Below are 18,900 nucleotides of genomic sequence, written 5' to 3' on the forward strand. Positions count from 1 at the left end.
ACTAAGCCGGGTGGGTCGGGGGGCAGGGTCGTGACACTTCCTCAGGGCTGGGGTCAGCTCCGAGGCTTGCTGGCTCGCGGGCGGGGGCGTGGGGGGCTGCGGCAGAGCAGGGTCAGTGCCAGGCGCCGCCTTGGCCTTGAGCGCGGAGGAGCAGGGGGGCTCTAGCAGGCAAGGACCCTGCTAGGGTGGTTCCGATGTCCCTAACGAAAGGTCTGTGAGGCGTCTCCGTTATTCCGAGTGTTGCCCTTTCTGTGTGCCTTGTTTTCACAGGCACACGTTTACCCTGGGGCTTCTGACCCTGTTTTGAAACCCGCACCCCAGGGTTTTCAGCGCCTCCGATGTGAATTCTTGTACCAGATGGATTTTCAGTAGCTCAGCCCCCTTGATTACGGAATGCCTGCACTTCTTTTCCGACCCCTGTTTGCCCAGCTCAGTTCTCACCAACTGGTGTTTAGGCACCTGGGAGGTCATCGGTGACCTTGACTAGAGATGTTTCTCTCACTCCAGGTGAGGGTCAGTTTGAGGTTGTCCTTTGAGTTCGGAGAAGATGCAGCAGATAGTGGCCCTCTGCCAACATGTGATGGGAGCCGCAGGAGGCCGGCCGTCTGTGCTGGACACCTGGGGGAGGTTGGGTGCCGCCGCAGGCACTGTTGGAGAGCCCTTCTGTCGGCGATACAGCTGTGCTCAGAAGGAACAGCTGGGTTTGTTGAGGGTGTGTTGCCTCCCTGTGCTTTGCTAGGCTTTGTTTGTTTTCTTTTGGCAGCAAGTCACAGCCATAGTTATTTATTTATTGAGTGCCTGCAGTGTACCAAGCCTTGAGCTAGGTCCTTAAGTATGTTTCTCATCATACGTTCTTTACAGAAATATTTACTGGGCAGCCACCATATGCCAAGGCGCTGTTCTAGGTACTTGGGATTGATCTGTGGACCAAAGACCTTTGTCCTCGGAGAGCTTACATTCTAGTGGGGGGAGGCAGATAACAATCACCATTAATAAATAAGTGAAGCATATATGTGGGCAGTGATGAGTGCTGGGAGGAAAATGAGAGAGTAGAGGTGGTAAGAGGGGCAGGGGGACTGGAGAAGGCAGGTCAGGGTTGCCCACCGAAGCAGTGCCCATCGGGTGAATGAAGAGGAGAGGTTTAAGCAAAGACTTGAAGCAGGTAAGGAAGTTCATGGAGCAGATGCCTGGGGAAGGAGCGCCTCAGGCCAGGGAGCGAAGAGGCCGAGCAGTGAGGAGGGGGCTGAGGTCAGTGGGACCAGGCCCCGTGCGGGCCTGGAGGCTGCTGTAGGTGGTGACGGAGGAGTCTGGACCTGGGGAGCTGGGTCTGAGCAGGGATGCGAGTTTGGAGTTGTTGGCACTCCAGCAACTCCAGGGGGTTTGGGACAAGGTGAGGTCACCAAGAGGAACGAGCATGGAGCGCTGAGAGGCCTGCGGAGAGGAGGAGCCCCGCGGGAGGTGGGCCGGGGAGGTGGAGGAATGGGGTGCCGGAGCCCAGGGAAGCCAGGAGCAGACCAGACAGGGCGTCGGGGGTGGGGTGTGATCGGCTGGGCCGAGGGTGCTCGAGGGTCAGGGGAGATGAGGACAAGTGACTTTAGCAAAGGGACCTTGGCCAGAGCTGTTCTAGGGGAGCCGTGCGGGGCCAAGCATGACTGGAGCAAAGTTAAGGGAACGGGAGGAGGGAAGCTGGAAACGGCAAGCGCAGTTCTTTTGGTGGGTTAGCTGCGTCGGGGGCAAGGAAAGGGGGTGATAGCTGGAGGAGGAAGTGGTGTGAGCTTGCTTCTTTAAGATTGGAGAAATCCTTTTGTTTTTGTTACTGTTTTTGTTTACTGTGAAGTAAAAGAGTAGAAGTTGAACATACCAGAGAGAGTAGAGAATTCTGGAGCCTTGTCCTTGAGTTGCCTCCGTCGGAGTGGGATCTAGGGCTCAAATAGAGAAATTGGCTTTGGCCGGGTGGCGTCATCTGGATAGACAGGCGGCGGAGCAGAGTGTGTGGGCACAGATGCTGGAGGCCAGATGTGGCCATAGGAGACTGGAAGTCCTCTCTTTTTCAGTGCATAGAGACTACTTTATTGTTTTTAATGCTGCTTCATTGTTTTGTGTGTGTGTGTGTGAATATCGATTTTAATCAACATATTTGCTTTTTAAAAGGTAGACTTTATTTTTTAGAGCAGTCTTAGGTGCACTGCAACGTGAAGCAGAGTTCCCATATACCTCCTCCCCCGGGACCTGCGCAGACCCCCACTGTCAGCATCCCTGCCAGAGTGGTACCTTTGTTGCAGTCAATGAGCCTGCATTGATACTGGGTTGGCGAAAAAGCCCGAATAAACTTTTTGGCCAACCCGATAGATACATCGTTATCACCCAAAGTCCATAGTTTACGTGAGGATTCATGCTTTTTTTTTTTTTTTTGCGGTACGCGGGCCTCTCACTGTTGTGGCCTCTCCCGTTGCGGAGCACAGGCTCCGGACGCGCAGGCTCAGCGGCCATGGCTCACGGGCCCAGCTGCTCCGCGGCATGTGGGATCTTCCCGGACCAGGGCACGAACCCGTGTCCCCTGCATCGGCAGGCGGACTCTCAACCACTGCGCCACCAGGGAAGCCCCGATGGTTCACTCTTGGTGTTGTACATTCTGTGGGTTTGGACAAGTGTGTCATGACATGTATCCACCATTATAGGATCAGACAGAGTAGCTGCACAGCCCTAAAAATCTGTTTGCTCTGTCTCGTCATCCCTCCCTCTCCACTAACGCCCGGTGACTGCTTTTTTTACTGCCTCCATAGTTTTGTCTTTTCCGTCATCAGGATCGTACAGTACGCAGCTTTTTCAGATTGGCTTCTTTCGCTTAGTGATATGCGTTTAAGGTTCCTCCATGGCTTCAGTGCCTTGCTGGCTCATCTCATTTTAGTGCCGAGTGACAGTCACTGTCTGGATGGACCACGGTTTATTTATCCCTTCACCTACTGAAGGACATACTGGTTGCTTCCAAGTTTTGGCAATTCCCAGTAAAGCTGCTGTAAGCATGCGTGTGCGGGTTTTTGTGTGGAAGTAAGTTTTCAGCTCCTTTGGGTGAATACCAAGGAAGCCTGATTGCTGGATGGAATGGTAAGGGTATGTTTAGTTTTGGAAGAGACTGCCACACTGCCTTCCGACGTGGCTGCACCATTCTGCGTTCCCACCAGCAGTGAGCGAGAGTTACTGTTGCTCCACGTTCTCGCCAGCATTTGCTGTTGTCAGTGGAATTCTCTTTCTGTTGCATCATTTTCTTGGTGAAGTAGGAAGCAAGATCCTCAGCTGACAGCGAGGGTGGCGACGGAGGAGCAGGGAAGAGGTGTGAACGCCATCCAGGTGGCTGGGAGAGTAAAGGGCAGGGCAGCGTGACTGCGGGGGCGTCAGGGGTCTGGCCCGTGGCTGGAGACCAGGCAGCTGTGCCTCTTCTCCCGTGGGTTCCCTGCACGGGTACGCACGTGGGGAGGGGCGTAGTTTCGCTGAGTGGGTCCAGTGAAGTGAGAGGCAGGCAGGGGAGCCGAGGGTATGTGTAAGAGTGTGACCTGGCCTTGGAGCCGAGCCAGGGGTAGGGGGTGTCTGGGGGGTGAGGGTCAGTGAAAGGAGGAGGGCTCAGCAGAGACTCCGGTGGGTGGGGAAATCAGGGGAGCCAGTTGGAAAGACGCAAGGCTCGAGGTTGGTGGGGTCTTCACCTCGTGAGCAAACGGGCTTAGGGTCACACGGCTAGTTGGCAGTGGGGCTTGGAGCCCGCCTCCTCCGCAGCCCCAGTCTGTCTGCTCTGCTCTGGGCCACCACACTGTTAGAGCTCTGTCTGATGACTCTGGTCAGGGAAGGCGGAAGAAAGGCGGCGAAGTGCCTCGTCCCGCTCCTGTCGCACGCTGGGGAGGGAGAGGGAGGCAGCGCTGCTGTCCCAGGGGCATGGTCATGATCGGCACTGCTCTGGTGGGCTGGCCATGGGTATAAGAAGACCCCCATTTGTGAACAGCACCCCGTCCTCGGGGAGACGTTGGCGTGGGGTGCGGGGTCCCGTGTTTGGGGCCGGGGGAGAACCGTGGGAAATAGCACTGAATGGGCCATGTGGCTCCCCCTTCCCCGGGGCTCACTGCAGGCCCCACTGCTAAGGAGCTGCATGGGACGTTGGTGCCCTGCTCTGGGGCTTTGTGCCCTGGAGTGGCCGCCCAGGCCAGGATAGCAAGAGGGGAAAGAAATGCCACAAAGAAAGGTCTGCGAGGAACGTGACCGTTGTCGGGCTGGACGCGAGGTGCCCCTCCGTCTTCCTCAGTCCTTGGTCTGCAGGGGACTCCACCCTCCCTCCCGCTGGCTGCCCGCCTTTGTGTTGATGTTCCTGTGGCCCCCTGTCCAGGCGCAGGCCTGCTCACTCGGGGACGCCTTCTCCATGCTCCTCTGAGGGTCTGCACCCCGAAGCGTGCCTGTAGATGCTTAGCCAGTGTCAGCAGGGGCCGGTCCATCCTCCACGTGGGGACCAGCCTCACGGGCCTTCTGCGTGCCCCGCGGAGCCCGTGTTCACGCAAGAGGGGGGCTCACGGAAGATACTGGGGGCCGGGGAGCTTGTGTGCGTCATCACAGCTGCCCGGTGCTGGGGCTTTGGCTGCCCTCCGCCTGGTGGGCCCCATCTCCTGGCCGTTCCAGGTCCGTGGGTGCCCCCGTTCGCCCCGCAATAGCACTTCCCAGAATGTCTGTCGGGGCTGGAGCCCACTCGAGGGCAGCATGGGGACTGCACAAGTAAAGGCGGGGACGTGCAGTGACACACTAGCGGTTACCCTTTCTCGGGGTGGGGTGGGGCGTGGGCTCAGCTGGAGTGACGTGTGGGAAGGGGCAGTGGGAACCTGACTGAAGCCCTCCGAGACGTCGGGTGGTGGCCTCTTCCTCAGAGCTCTGCCGCCTACCCCCTTCGCACCTGTGGCAAGTCGCTTTGCAGGTGCTGCGTTCCCACGTGTGAAACGCAGAGTTGGGCCAGGCGGTTGATCCAGCGGGAGGAGCCGTCTTGAATCAGTGTCTCACCTGCGTGCAGCCCCTGCTTTCCTCCCACAGGCCTGCCGACCCCTCCTGGAGTAGGTTCCCTTTCTGCCCCTCACTGCTGCGCACACTTTAAACGAGAAGAATCTACCGAAGATTCCCGGGGAGCCATCGTGCCATTGTGTAGTGTCATCCGATGGGTTCCCCCCTCCCCCGGCCTGGGTGCCCGAGGGACTACATCTCACTCATCCCAAGCTGGCATCTAGTTAGAACTCAGTAGATGCTTGTCTGATAGTTGAATTCAGATGTCGTTCATTTCCTCGGTGAATAGCCACCCAGGACCTGGTGCTGGGGTGCAGCAGCTGACAGCCCCTCCCCCAGCAAAAGTACCAAGTGGCCCTTACGTCTCCTGTGGCCACAGGGTTGCGGGAGATGCTCCATGTCAGGCTTTAACTGCTGGGGAGAGATCAAAAGCACCGTTTTGGGAGAGGGATGAGGGATGGTGCAGGGTCGGGCTGCGGGAGGTTCCGTTTTAAATAGGGAGGTCAGGGAGGGCATCACTGAGCAGGTGACACCTGAGCAGAGATCCGAGTGAGATGAACAAGAGTGTTCTGGTTGAAGGACACGGCAGGTACAGAGGTGCTGAGGTTGGTGGGGACTTGCCTTGTTTCTCTGATGTGTGTGTCTTATGGGCTCCGCTGACCTGCACCCATCTCCCTGAGGAGCAAACCATTGGGCTCCACGTCCCTGGTTCCCCGGCAGCTCGTGCACACGTCAGCAGAGGCGCCCTGCTTCGTTGTTTGGGTCCTTACGTTGGGACACAGTTGGTGCTTCTGCCGGAGTCCAGACCTGAGCTGTCCAGCACGTTAGCCACTGGCCACACGTAGCTGTTTGAATTTAAATGGGACCTTTGGTTCCTCAGTAACACTGGCCACATTCCAGGCTCAGTAGCCACACGTGGCCAGGGTCTGCCCCATGAGACAGCTCAGATGTATACGTTCCCGTCATTGTGGGATGTTCTGTCGTCCAGCGCTGGTCTAGATCGTCCAGATGACGGTCTGTGGCTTGAGTTTTCACCTCTGTTTTCACGTGTAAAGGCAGCACCTGGTGGTTGTGAAACGAGTGAATCAGTTGTGAAGCGTCTGAAGCCCAGGGAGCCTGTAGAAAGAGCCGCCCACGGGACCCCAGCGGGAGGGAGGAAGCAGGCAGGGTGGCCTGCTTCCTCTTCTGGAACGGAGGGGTGGGGGGCCAGAGCCGCTTGCAGGGTGTTGAGGGTCTGCCCGGAGGCCCTGCTGGACGCTGCCTGTGAGCTCTAGTGCAGGTTTCAATATCCCCAGATACTTGAGAGTGGACAGGGGGAGGACTTCCCTGCTGGTCCAGGGGTAAAGAATCCGCCTTCCAATGCAGGGGACGCGGGTTCGATCTCTGGTCGGGGAGCTAAGGTGCCACGTGCCGCGGGGCAGTTAAGCCCGCATGCCGCAAACTACAGAGCCCATGCGCTCTGGAGCCCATGTGCCACAACTAGCGAGGGGCCTGTGCGCCGCAACAAAAGAGCCTGCATGCTGCAACTAAGACCTGATGCGGCCAAAAAACTAAAGAAAATAAGTAAATAAAATAAATATTAAAAAAAGGGTAGATGGGGAGGAGCCTGCCCCCTCAGAGGTGTGTCCTGAAGGTGTCTGTTGTGCCTCCAGTGAACTCAGTGGGGAGTCAGAGCGTGCAGTTGTAGAGCCAAAGATGTGAATATCCGTTCTGCCCTTCTGGATGGGTGGCGGGCAGGTTGCTTCGTTTTCCTGAACCTTGGTTCCCTTATCTCTGAAGTGGCGATAAGGAGGCAACGCATATAATAAAGCGCTTGGCACGGTGGCGGTACTGCGCCCTCTCTAGAATTTATTAGGGGTCTCTTCCCTGCTTCTTGGTTGAGTGGATGAATGAACGCTAGTAACGTGCCCAGGAGATGAGCAGCAGGAAAGGGAAAACAGACAATGGATCCAGTCAGCCCTGAAGGGTGGACACAATGGATTTCTTTCACGTTACTGATGGACTTGATTAAAATCAGGCCACTGGTTGGTTTTGTGTGGTCTCGCCAGTTCTCTGTTAGGTGTGGAACTTAAGGGAACAGGAAGATATTCTGGGAGATCCCAGCTGGGTTTGATGATCTGTTTCCTTCGCATTTGTGGGTTAGGAAACTTGTCCATATCTGAGGAAAGAAACCTTTTAAGTTCAGCCACTTATTGTTGGGTGCTGACATTGAAATGCCGGTTGGCCCCAGCGGGGGAGGGCAGGGACTTTTCGCTGCAGGGTGCCGGAATCGGTAAATTCAGGAGCGGCCTGAACAGAACCAAGAGAGAATGTCCTCAGCCTGCGCATATGTGTCCTATTCAGTAGCCAGACCATGTATGTTTCTGGTAAACCTCACAGGCTGCACTGATTTCTCTGCCGCGTTTCTGCCCTGGCTTCTGGAAGGTGTTCATATCCTTAGAAATTCCACAGCCATAAGCAGGGTAGTTTTGGGGAGTGGGGGTGAGGAGAATGTATTTGTTCTTTGCAAGGTTCATCTGGCTTCCTGAGTTTATGCAACACCCTCAGTGTGCTGGCGCTATCGGGAAATCATTACACTGCGTCTTTGTGGAAGTTTGACGTTATGGTCAGCCTGGGAGGGGTGATTCACTGTGAAATGCAGGACACTTTGTGGGGGGTATAGGAGTTTGTGGGATTGTGAGAAAGCCACAGGCAAAACGCATTCCTGCAAAGCAGGTCTTCAGCCATCAGCTACTTTCTACTCATAAATTAACTTCCCTTTGCCCAGGTGGGTGTAAAATCTGTTCTACTTAAAAAATGTTAGTGGAGTGATACAACAATTAAAACTGCCTTATTCTGTTTTCTACCTCGAGTAGTGCCTATTCTTTTTTTTTTTTTTAGAAATTTTTTTTCTTTTTTTTTTAAGATGTTGGGGGTAGGAATTTATTAATTTATTTATTTTTGCTGTGTTGGGTCTTCGTTTCTGTGTGAGGGCTTTCTCTAGTTGTGGCAAGCGGGGGCCACCCCACTCTTCATCGCGGTGCGTGGGCCTCTCACTATCGCGGCCCCTCTTGTTGCGGAGCACAGGCTCCAGACGCGCAGGCTCAGTAGTTGTGGCTCACGGGCCTAGTTGCTCCGCGGCATGTGGGATCCTCCCAGACCAGGGCTCGAACCCGTGTCCCCTGCATTAGCAGGCAGATTCTCAACCACTGCGCCACCAGGGAAGCCCCGAGTAGTGCCTATTCTAAAATGATTATGTATTTGTTCGTAGAACACTGGGTACTTGATATAGCTAACATTAAACTCATCTGAGCCTTCTGCGTTTTTCGTGGTACACATCCTACTGGATTGCCACATCAAATCAGCTAGTTCCTGTTTATGTGAGGGGAACTGGGTGTGTAACCGAGAGTTGTTTCAATTCCAGTTTTGCTGATTCTTTGTTGTGAATAGTTGTGGTTTGTCTCAGGATTCCTGTAAGGCTCTGTACATGGAACAATGATGAGTCAGGCAGACTTGCCTAATAGCCGTTTTGGGCCCCACAAGCGTCCAGTTTTCCTGTTAATTCTCCTTTGCTTGCAGCCAGAGGCCTTTTAGAATCCAGGCTCTGTGTACGGTGTTACAGGGAATAGTAAATGTTTGTAGGGGTTTGAAAATTAGGGTTTGGACTTAAGTCCTGATTTCCTTTAGGTTTCAGATTTGGGTGGTTAAATACATTTCCCACCAGGAGGGGAGGCCCAGGGGAAAAGGTCAGGAGGGCATGGGCTCTGCCTCCCGGTCCACGTCCTGCAGAGGTGTGTTGACTGAAAAAAGATGCGCAACCTAAAAGTTGAGAATTATGTTTCACTTGGTGGCTTTACTGAGGACTACAGCCCAGGAAGGCAGCCTCTCAGATAGCTCTGAGGGACTGTTCCAAAGAGAAAAGCAAGGAGCCAGGATATATAGGAGTTTTTTGCTGGGGAAAAAAGCAAAACTTGCAGTGAGGCACAAAAGATTATTGCTAAATCACCAAAAATAACCCCAGATATCTCAAGTTAATGATTTTAGAGCTTTTCTGTGTATGGGAAGATACAAGTGTCTGTGCTGATTGAAATGATTCCTTAGATATGCATTTAACTATCTAGGGCCAGTATCCTGTTTTTCTCCATCCTGAATCCCCTCAGGGCGCACCAGAGGGTTGGCCGTAGTGGCTTGATGGTTTGATGGTGGGCAACGTTCCTTGTTTACTGGAATGGCAGGCAGCACTTTTTTGTCCACAGGTGGAAGGGAGCCCAGTATGAGGAGGAAGAAGGGGCAGGAGGCCAGTCACATGAGGAAAAATATTTCCTGATGCACCCTCACGCCTGACGGTTCATTTACTCTAAGTCTTTACCCTGGAATGAACAGGTTTCATTCTTTCTAGAAGTTCCCTTGACAGCAGTTGTTTTTAAAGTAGAAGAAATTGAGTGGTGGTCAAAGTTTGTGAGGAGAACACACAAATATGTATTGATATTTACTTGGATGAGTGCCAGCTGCTGTAACAAACGTGAAATATCATGGCTCAGACACAGTGGAAGTTTATGTCCACACTCTGCCCTGTTCTTTCCATCTGTGGCTCTGTCGATTGCAACCTGCGGACTCTGGGCTCCTTTGCATCAAGCCAAAGAGGGGAAAGAGCCTGAAGGCGCTGGGCGTGGGAGGCTTTCTGGCTGTAGGCACACTTGAGGTGGTACACATCACTCCACTCACAGTTTATTGTCTGGAACTGTCCCGTGGCCACACCTACCTGTAAAGGAGGCTGGGAAATGGGACCAGTTCCTGGGGTAACGAGAAAATGGGTTGGTGAAGAGCTAGGAGCCTCAACCACTGCGCCACCAGGGAAGCCCTGGGGTCATTTTTCTTGATTCCCCTTCTTCATGAGAATTAGATGCCTGGAGTCCATGAGTTGAATGCTGTGTCATTCTCTTGCTTACATGGTAGTTCTCACCACCTGCAACATAAACTCCAAACTACTTGACTGTAAGGGGCATTCTGGATCCAGCCGCTGCCCACCTCTCAGGCCTCCAGCTCCGCCCTGCGCTACAGCCACAGACCCAACAAAGTGTTACTCAGCGTTCTCTGGGCGCTTCCCTGGCGGTACAGTGGGTAAGACTCCGCGCTCCCAACGCAGGGGGCGTGGGTTCGAGCCCTGCTCAGGGAACCAAGATCCCGCATGCCATGCAGCGCAGCCAAAGAAAAAAAAAAAGGGAGTTCTCTGAACCAACCGTGCCTTACCCCTGCACCTTTGCCCGCTCTGCTCCCTCTGCCTGGCAAACTCCTGTTGTCCTTTAGGGTTCCGCTTAAGTGACACCCCCTCTGGGAAGCCTTCTCTGATCACCCTACCCCCTTCCAGAGCCCTCAGACAGCACCCACACCCTCTGCAGGCCCCCCTTTTGCGACAGCAACCACAGCCTCTTCACGAGCTTCTGGAAGGCAGGGGCTGCGTCTTATTCATTCTCTTTTCCTAGCCAGTGCAGGCACTGAGTGGATGTTCAGTAAATAACCTTAAGGGATGGAGGGGCAGACTGTAAGTCTAATACAGTAATAAAGAGATCTGGAGTACTTAACTTTTAAAATCTAAATATTTTCCTTTTCGGCTACATTACTGTTCTAGAATTTGGGAGAAGACCCTCCCCCCCCCCAACAGTTTGGTCTCCCTTGTCAGGTCACCCATCAAAGTAGGTTTCAGACTGCACGTTTGGCGTCCACACCTGGGGTGTCTGCGAAACTGGCATGTTCTTCTCAGAGGTTTTTGTTTTTTGTTTTTGACAATAAACCTTTTTTACCTATGTTCTCTTAAAGCTTCTCTTTGTTTAAAAATACACAGGAAAGGGCTTCCCTGGTGGCTCAGTGGTTGAGAGTCCTCCTGCCGACGCAGGGGACACGGGTTCATGCCCCGGTCCGGGAGGATCCCACATGCCGCAGAGCGGCTGGGCCCGTGAGCCATGGCCGCTGGGCCTGTGCATCCGGAGCCTGTGCTCCACAACGGGAGAGGCCACAACAGTGAGAGGCCCGCGTACCGCAAAAAAAAAAAAAAAAACAAAAACGTAGGAAAAATTTGTGCTTTTTATGTTCATCATTCTGTTTTTGTCCTTTCCACTTTTACACCTACTACTAATTTTCCTTTTTACTGTTATCTCCTTACAGACTTTCTATGAAATTTAAACATAAAAATGGGTTTTGGGGCTTCCCTGGTGGCACAGTGGTTGAGAGTCCGCCTGCCGATGCAGGGGACATGGGTTCATGCCCTGGTCCGGGAAGATCCCACATGCCGCGGAGCGGCTGGGCCCGTGAGCCATGGCCGCTGAGCCTGTGCGTCCGGAGCCTGTGCTCCGCAACGGGAGAGGCCACAGCAGTGACAGGCCCGTGTACCGCAAAAAAAAAAAAAAAAAAAAAAAAGGGTTTTGTTTCTACAGCTTGGCATCCTGCTTTTTTACTTATAGAAAACATCTTCTCACATGATTAAAAATTAATTGTTCATACAGTTATGACTATCTTTATGGTATTCCGTCCAGTGAATCATTTACTTCTCCAACAATAAGGAAATCGTTTTTGTTCCTGCTTTTTGATGATAAAATTACCTGTGTGCACCTCAGTGTGCATTGTGTGCATTTCAGATGATTCCCCGGGACAGACCCCCAGAGTGCTTCTTGCTTCCTGACTGCGGTCCTGACCCCGGTCAGCTCTGATCTGCCTTCTCCTGAGGTGATGACGGCAAACCTCTGGGAGTCCTCTGTCCTTGGTGCAAGTTTACTGCAGTGAAAGTCCAGCCTCTGTTTTATGAATGAGGAAACTCTCAACGAGAGCTGATGGACTGTTAGAATTGCTCGTAGCTCTGGCCTCAGGTTACTGTAAATTGAAGTTTAGGAGGATTTGTCCTTCCAGGTCGTTCGGTCTACAGAATGCAGAGATGCCTTTGGTTTCCTCCTCTGCTTCTCCTGGGCCCTTGCTCTGGCTCATGGGACTGAATGCTCTGAGCCCAGCATTGCTGGTTCACACTGCCCTGCCTTTACCTGAGATTCTCTCTTCCCCTCCGCTCTGTGTCCCCTTGGCCGATTTCTGCACAGCCTTACAGCCCAGCATAGCTGATACCTCTTCTGTGAAGCCTTCCCAGCGTGGCCAGGGCAGAGGCAGCCTCCTCCTGGCATGCTGCTCTCTGTTCCTACAGCCTCGCTTAGTCTAGTTTTGTTCTGTGTCTTGCTCTTACTGTGAGCCTCTCAGGGACAGGGCCTGGGTCTTTGTCATCCCTGATGCCCAACTGATGTCCAGTCAATGTTCTTGACTGGCCCTGGAACATTAGAACATGGCTTGGTTCTGTTCAATTGCACAGTATGGACTCTTGTCCCTGGAGCCGCATGTAAGAGACTGGTTTGTTTAATGCCCACGGGCAGGGCCTGCTTCGTGTACGCTCTGGGCTAAGCGTTTTCCACATGAGAAAAGATAGGGATCTGCTGGGTTCCAGAAAATCCAGGGGACAAGGCCTGGATATGCTCCAGTGGAGGGAGAGGGCACACCAGGTGAACTCCAGAGCTACCTGACCAGGTAGCCTGGTCAGTGGAAACAGAGGAGACTGGAAGATACTAGAAAAGTTTACATTGTAAGGCAGGTGTTCACAGTTTGGTTTTACTTTAGTGAGTAGAATTGTTGGAATAGTTTAAAGCAAAATCTAAAAGTAATTCACTCTTCATGGAAACTGCTGGAAAGGAGTTAATCTTAAATTTGTATGTGTAGATTAAAGCATCAATTAAAGAAACGAGATAGAATGGGAAGGGAACATTTATTAGCTAAGGAGCAAAGTTCTCAGCCTTTGCAGCACAATAGAATTGTTCGGGAAACTTAAAAAACAAACAAACAAAAAGTGTCCAGGCCCTGCCCTCAGAGATCAGTTTTAATTGGTTTGGGGTGAGAGCTGGGCATTAGGATTTTTGCAAAAGCTCCCTAGGTGATTCTAGTTTGCAGCCAGGATTGAGAACCACCAGGGGAAAATACTGGTGGCTTAAGTCCAAATCCAAGCCTTTCGGTTTACTGCGTGACCTTAGGCAAGGTTATGTCTCTGAATTTCCTCGTCTTGAAAGTCACACGTAAGCCGGTCGGGGATGGGGACCTGTGTCTCTGGTCGTTATTGATTGTATTCCCTGAACTTGTCACAGCTTCGGACATGATCAGTGCTCAATGTGTACTTGTCGAATGAAAAGAATAACATGTATGACGCAGGTCAAGATGAAATTAGATGAGATGCTTGGCCCTGTGTAATGAATGAATGCTTTTAGTGTTACTGATAAGCACACATAACAGTCACAAACCAGGTAACTGAGTGGTGGTGCCTCTGCTCCACTGAGAAAACTGAGAGGTTCATTTCTTACCCAAAGTCAGGCAGCTTGTTGTGAAGCTGGGATCTGAGGCCACATCTGCTTGACGCTGAGTCCTGTGTTTGCTCTTTCCGCCGCAGGGCAGATCTTATTCGTTATGTTCCCTAAAATGGAAAGAACACGGCCATTTCATCCCTTCTCTCAACTTGTCGCTGCGGTCCCCAGACCACTTATGATTTGTGATGCTTACAGACTATTACTAGCAACTCTGCTTTTCCTCTCTTCTTTAGTATTCCGTCGGAGATTAAGAATAAATTTGTATTTTTTTCCTTAGCAACGTTCTGTACTACATTACATAGGCATTTTCACCCTGCCTTCTCTTTCTCTCCTTGTAAAAACCTAAGCTGGTGTTAGAGAAGGCATCTCTATTTAATTTTTCCTTCCTGTATGTAGATGTTGGGAGCGTTCAAAGGAGATTTCAAGGAGGTCGTGACGCAGGAGAACAGTGGGTTTTGTTTTGCACTCTGACTTATCAGTGAGAGGCGCACAGGCGGGAGTGCGTTTCAGGGTTAGTTAATGAATTACCTGTTAATGCAGCAAATCCAGCAGGTTTTTAAAAAAAAATTAATTAATTAATTAATTTATGGCTGTGTTGGGTCTTTGTTTCTGTGCGAGGGCTTTCTCTAGTTGTGGCAAGCGGGGTCCACTCTCCATCGCGGTGCGCGGGCCTCTCACTATCGCGGCCTCTCTTGTTGCGGAGCACAGGCTCCAGACGCGCAGGCTCAGCAGTTGTGGCTCACGGGCCCAGTTGCTCCGCGGCATGTGGGATCTTCCCAGACCAGGGCTCGAACCCATGTCCCCTGCATTGGCAGGCAGATTCTCAACCACTGCGCCACCAGGGAAGCCCAATCCAGCAGGTTTTATGCCAGGCCTTGGGGGTACAAAGACCAAGAAGGACCCCTCCCCATGTAGTGGGAGGTGATGCATAAATAACTAACATACAGTCCCCAGCTCTCTGTCAGACATCAATGTAAAACCAACGTAAAAGTGCTCTTGGGGGCACAGAGGAGGGACTCGGGAGGAAGGAGGCCCATCAGCCCGGAAGGCTCCAGAGGAGAGTGGCTGGAGCTGTTAGTGTTTGTTGAACATGGACAATGTGAGCCCTCTCTTATGTGTCCTGGAGAGTATCCCCAGTGCCCCAGGCACACCCCTTCCTGGTCGGCACCTCACTCCCCAGGGGCAACCATTGTTTTGACTTCCATCTCCCTGGATGAGTTCTGCTTTTTTTGGATGTCAGGTAAATGGAGTCATACAGCATATACTTTTTTTTTTTAACATCTTTATTGGAGCATAATTGCTTTACAATGGTGTGTCAGTTTCTGCTTTATAACAAAGTGAATCAGCTAAACATATACATATATTCCCATATCTCTTCCCTCTTGCGTCTCCCTCCCTCTCACCCTCCCTATCCCACCCCTCTAGGTGGTCACAAAGCACCGAGCTGATCTCCCTGTGCTATGCGGCTGCTTCCCACTAGCTAGCTATTTTACATTTGGGAGTATATATATGACCATGCCACTCTCTCACTTCGTCCCAGCTTACCCTTCCCCCTCCCCGTGTCCTCAAGTCCATTCTCTACGTCTGCGTCTTTATCCCTGTCCTGCCCCTAGGTTCTTTAGAACCATGTATTGTTTTTTTTTTAGATTCCATATATACGTGTTAGCATGCAGTATTTGTTTTTCTCTTTCTGACTGACTTCACTCTGTATGACAGTCTCTAGGTCCCAGCATATACTTTTGCATCTGGCTGTCTTTGCTCAGCCTTGTCTGAGGTTCACCCAGGTGGTCACTGTGTGGCAGCAGTATTTGTTTTCTTTCATTCTGTATCGTTTTCAGTTGAACAAATCTACCTCTTTATGTTCTCCTGTGGATGGATGTTTGATTTGTTCCGCTTCTGACCTCTGGCGAGAATGCTAATCATAATGTCTTTTGGTGCACGTGTGCCTCGGGTGGGATTGCTGGGTCTGCTTCAGTGGGCACTGCTGAGTGGTTTTCCAGTGTGGTCGTACCAGTCTATACTTGGACTAGCAATTTTCAATTTTCTGTTTCTTTTCTTTTTGCCATTCTGATAATAGGGTAAGGGTATTTGGTTTTAATTTACATTTCTCTGATGACTAATAATTTGCTGTACTTTTTTATATCATATTGACGACGTGGCACCTTCCTTTGTGACCTGCCTGTCTGGGGTTGTCTTACTGATTTGTAGGTGTACTTTCTGTATTCAGGAGGCGAGTCCTTTGTGAGACATATGTATTGCAATATCTTCTCCTGCACTATGGCTTACCTTTTTATTCTCTTAATGTTTTAAACTTTTGTTTTCTTAACTAACAAAAGTTCTTAATGGTAATGAATTCTGCTTTATAGAATTTTTCTTTTTATGGTTAGTGCCTTTTGTGTTCTGTTTAAGAAATTCTGTGTTATCTTCTAGAAGCTTTGTTTTGTCATTACAGACTAGATCCATGATCTGTCGGAATTAATTTTCTGTTATAGTGTGAGGTAGTGAGTGGTTGATGTTTATTTATTGTAAAGATTGTCCATCCCACTGAGCCTTTGAAATAAATCAGGTGACTGTATATGTTCCATCAGCTATTTGTCCTCTCACTAATGTTCTTCTAATTACTATTACTATATAATAAGTCTTAATAGCTATAGAGTAAGTCCTCCTACTTTGTTCTTCTTTAACATTGTTTTGGTTATTCTAGGTCCTTTTCATTTCCATGTAAATTTTAAAATCAATTTGGCAATTACCACAAAAAATCTGCTGTGGTTTTGTTTGGGTTTACATTGAATCTGTTGGTCATTTTTTACTATATGAAGACATCTGATCTCTGAATATGGTATGTCTTTCCATTTATTTAGGTTTTTAAAAATTTCTCCACAGTACTTTATAGTTTTTTTTAATGTAAAGGTCCTGTGTTTCTTTCATTAAATTTATTCGAGGATATTTGTTATTTTTTGATGGTTTTTAAAATGTCATTTTATAAACGTTAGTTGGAAGTGGAGTTAATTTTTGTGTGTAGACCTTGAATCCCATGATCTTGCTAAATTCAGGTGTTCTGATAGTTTATGGATTCTTTTGGGTTTTCTCTGTAGAAAATCATGCTGTCTGTGGATGAGTTTTGTTTCTTTCCAATTCTTATACCTTTTATTTAGTTTTCTTGCCTTATTGCATGACTAGGAACTCCCATACAGTGCTAAATTGAAGTGGTGCTGGCAGAAAGCCTTGTGTGGTGCTGGTCTCTGGGAAAGTTTTCACCATTTCCTCATTAAGTGTGATTTTTGCGGTAAGATACCTTTTATCAGATATCTTACTTTATAATAAATATTTTTACCAGATTAATAAGGAAGTTCCCTTTTATTCCTAGTTTTATGATTTTAAAAAATCATGAATATGTTGCATTTATCAAATGCTTTTTTCCTGCATCTATTGATGGTTATATGTGTTTTCTCCTTTATTTTGTTTATGTGGTGAATAACATATTTTTCTAATGTTAAGTAAGCTAACTTTGCATTCTTAGAATAATCCCAACTTGTTCTTGATAGATCATCCTTTATATCTGTTATTGGATTTGATTTGCTAATATTTTGTGTTTTTAAAAAATTTTTCTGTATTCATAAGAGTGTAGCCTGTAATTTTCCTTTCTTATAATGTCCTTGACAAGTTTTGGTATCAAGATTATGCTGACCTTATAAAACGGGTTGAGGAATGTTCTTTCTTCTGTTTTCTCAAAGAGTTTCTGTAAGATTTTTCTCTGGTGGTTAAACGAACTGACCAGTGTGTTAAAACTCATAGACCTGTACACCAAAAAGTCAGTTTTATTGTATATGAATTTTAAAAAATAATTAAAAGCTTCATGGGAATTTTAAAAAGTATACACACACTTGCGTGCACACACACATGTGTGCGTGTGCGCGCGCGCGCACACACACACACACACACTCCGTGTCAAATGATCCTTGAAGGAGCATCAGAAAGTCCTGTTTTTTTTCTTGGTGACTAATACCTATAAATGTATCCATTGAGTGACCTAATAAATTTGCTTTGGGGAGGGGGTGTGTGGGGATTAAAAGGTTTGTTCTCTGGAAGAGTGTGTGTGTTTCTTCCTTAAACGTTTGGAAGAATTCACCAGTGAGACCATCTGGACCTGAGTTTTCTCTGTGAGTTTTAAAATTAAGGATATTTTTGGAAATTTTTTGCTGAGGTATTAATTATAAAACATGAATACCACAGGTTAAGAAAAATTTGGAAGCATGTAGGGACATGAAGCTGTAGTTTCTCCTGTAGTGTAGGAGAAAAGAAAGCATCCCGAGAAAGACCGAAGATGAAGCCGAAGAAAGGGGGGTGGGCCGTGCGTTGGGGGTGGCTGACTCCTCTGTTGTTGTGGTCACTTTGTCAGTGATTACTCTGCGCTCACCCTGAGCTGCTGATGTGCCAGACCGAAGAAGGTCGGTTTGACTCCTTGGGCAGTGAGGAATTTGACCAGAAGTTTTAAGTAGGACAGCAGGAATTTTAAGCATATAAACATCGTCCAGAACAGTGCGCTTCTCGAACCTGAGCAGCATCAGAGCCACCTGGAGGGCTCGTTAAACAGAGGTTGCTGGGCCCTACCCCAGAGTTTCTGATTCAGTAGGTCTGGATGGGGCTCAAGAATTGGTATTTCTAGCCAGCTCCCAGGTAATGCTGCCTCTGGTCCAGACACCCCACTTTGGGGTCCCCCGCATTGTTAGAGTATGTGCGTTAGTGTCAGCTGCCCTGGGGCAGGACTTCTGTCGGTTTTGTTCACTGGTCTCAGGGCCTGGCACAGGCTACGTGCTCAGTACCACTCTTGTGCCCTCTTATCTCCCATATTTGATTGTCTGTCTTTTCTTTTCAGTTGCCAACGTTTGATTTTTTTTAAAAAGCAATACAGATATTTGTAATGTAGAAGTAAAATTTCCCTCTTTGGTCCTCACCGCCTCCTCTTGCCAGAGATGTCCATCTAATGACTGTCTCCAGTCAGACTTTTTTTTGTGTAGTTTCAAACGTTGCAGACACGCCGACAGATTTTTCTTTTTTTTTTTTAAAGGGACGGTGGAGCCGATTATTAGAAAGAGGACCCTGGCCAAGGCGCCTGGAGGATTGTATTACCATGGGCTAATTAATTGTTGACACATAATTGAACGATGCTTGCCCCAAGGGCCAGCCAACCTATAGTATCTTCTTGTGGATTTAGAATAGATCAGTTCCATAGACCTTGAAGTTGTTAGTCAGATCTTGTCCTTTAAAATTTTTGAACCCTACTTGAAGTCATGGAGGGAGAATCCCGTAGTGATGGTTCTAATGCAGGTATTTGGACAGAGATTTATGTGACCGTGTTTGTGACTCACCTAAATACTTGGTTGCTTCTTCACAAAGTGCAGGGCCTGGCCCAAAGGAGTAGCTCAAAGTGGTTCCAGTTACATTTTGCCTTGCCTCTTGGCCAGCAGTGGCCGTGGGTTTGGTGGTCGTTCGCCTATCCTGGCGTGGTGTGGCT

General features: G+C 49.5%; 1 protein-coding gene and 1 long non-coding RNA gene across 4 annotated transcripts in view; one reads left to right on the forward strand and one right to left on the reverse strand.

Annotated features, from left to right (window-relative positions):
• Positions 1 to 18,900, forward strand: part of TBC1D14 (TBC1 domain family member 14) — a 103,232-nt gene that overhangs the window by 18,257 nt on the left and 66,075 nt on the right. The window lies entirely within an intron of this gene.
• Positions 13,132 to 18,890, reverse strand: LOC117199571 (uncharacterized). Its single transcript, XR_004480829.2, has 3 exons — positions 18,755 to 18,890; positions 13,383 to 13,492; positions 13,132 to 13,264 (listed from the first exon to the last, which is right to left on the reverse strand). It is a non-coding gene; the product is annotated as an uncharacterized LOC117199571 (long non-coding RNA).

This window comes from Orcinus orca, chromosome 4, assembly GCF_937001465.1.
Source record: "Orcinus orca chromosome 4, mOrcOrc1.1, whole genome shotgun sequence".
Lineage (NCBI taxonomy): Eukaryota > Metazoa > Chordata > Mammalia > Artiodactyla > Delphinidae > Orcinus > Orcinus orca.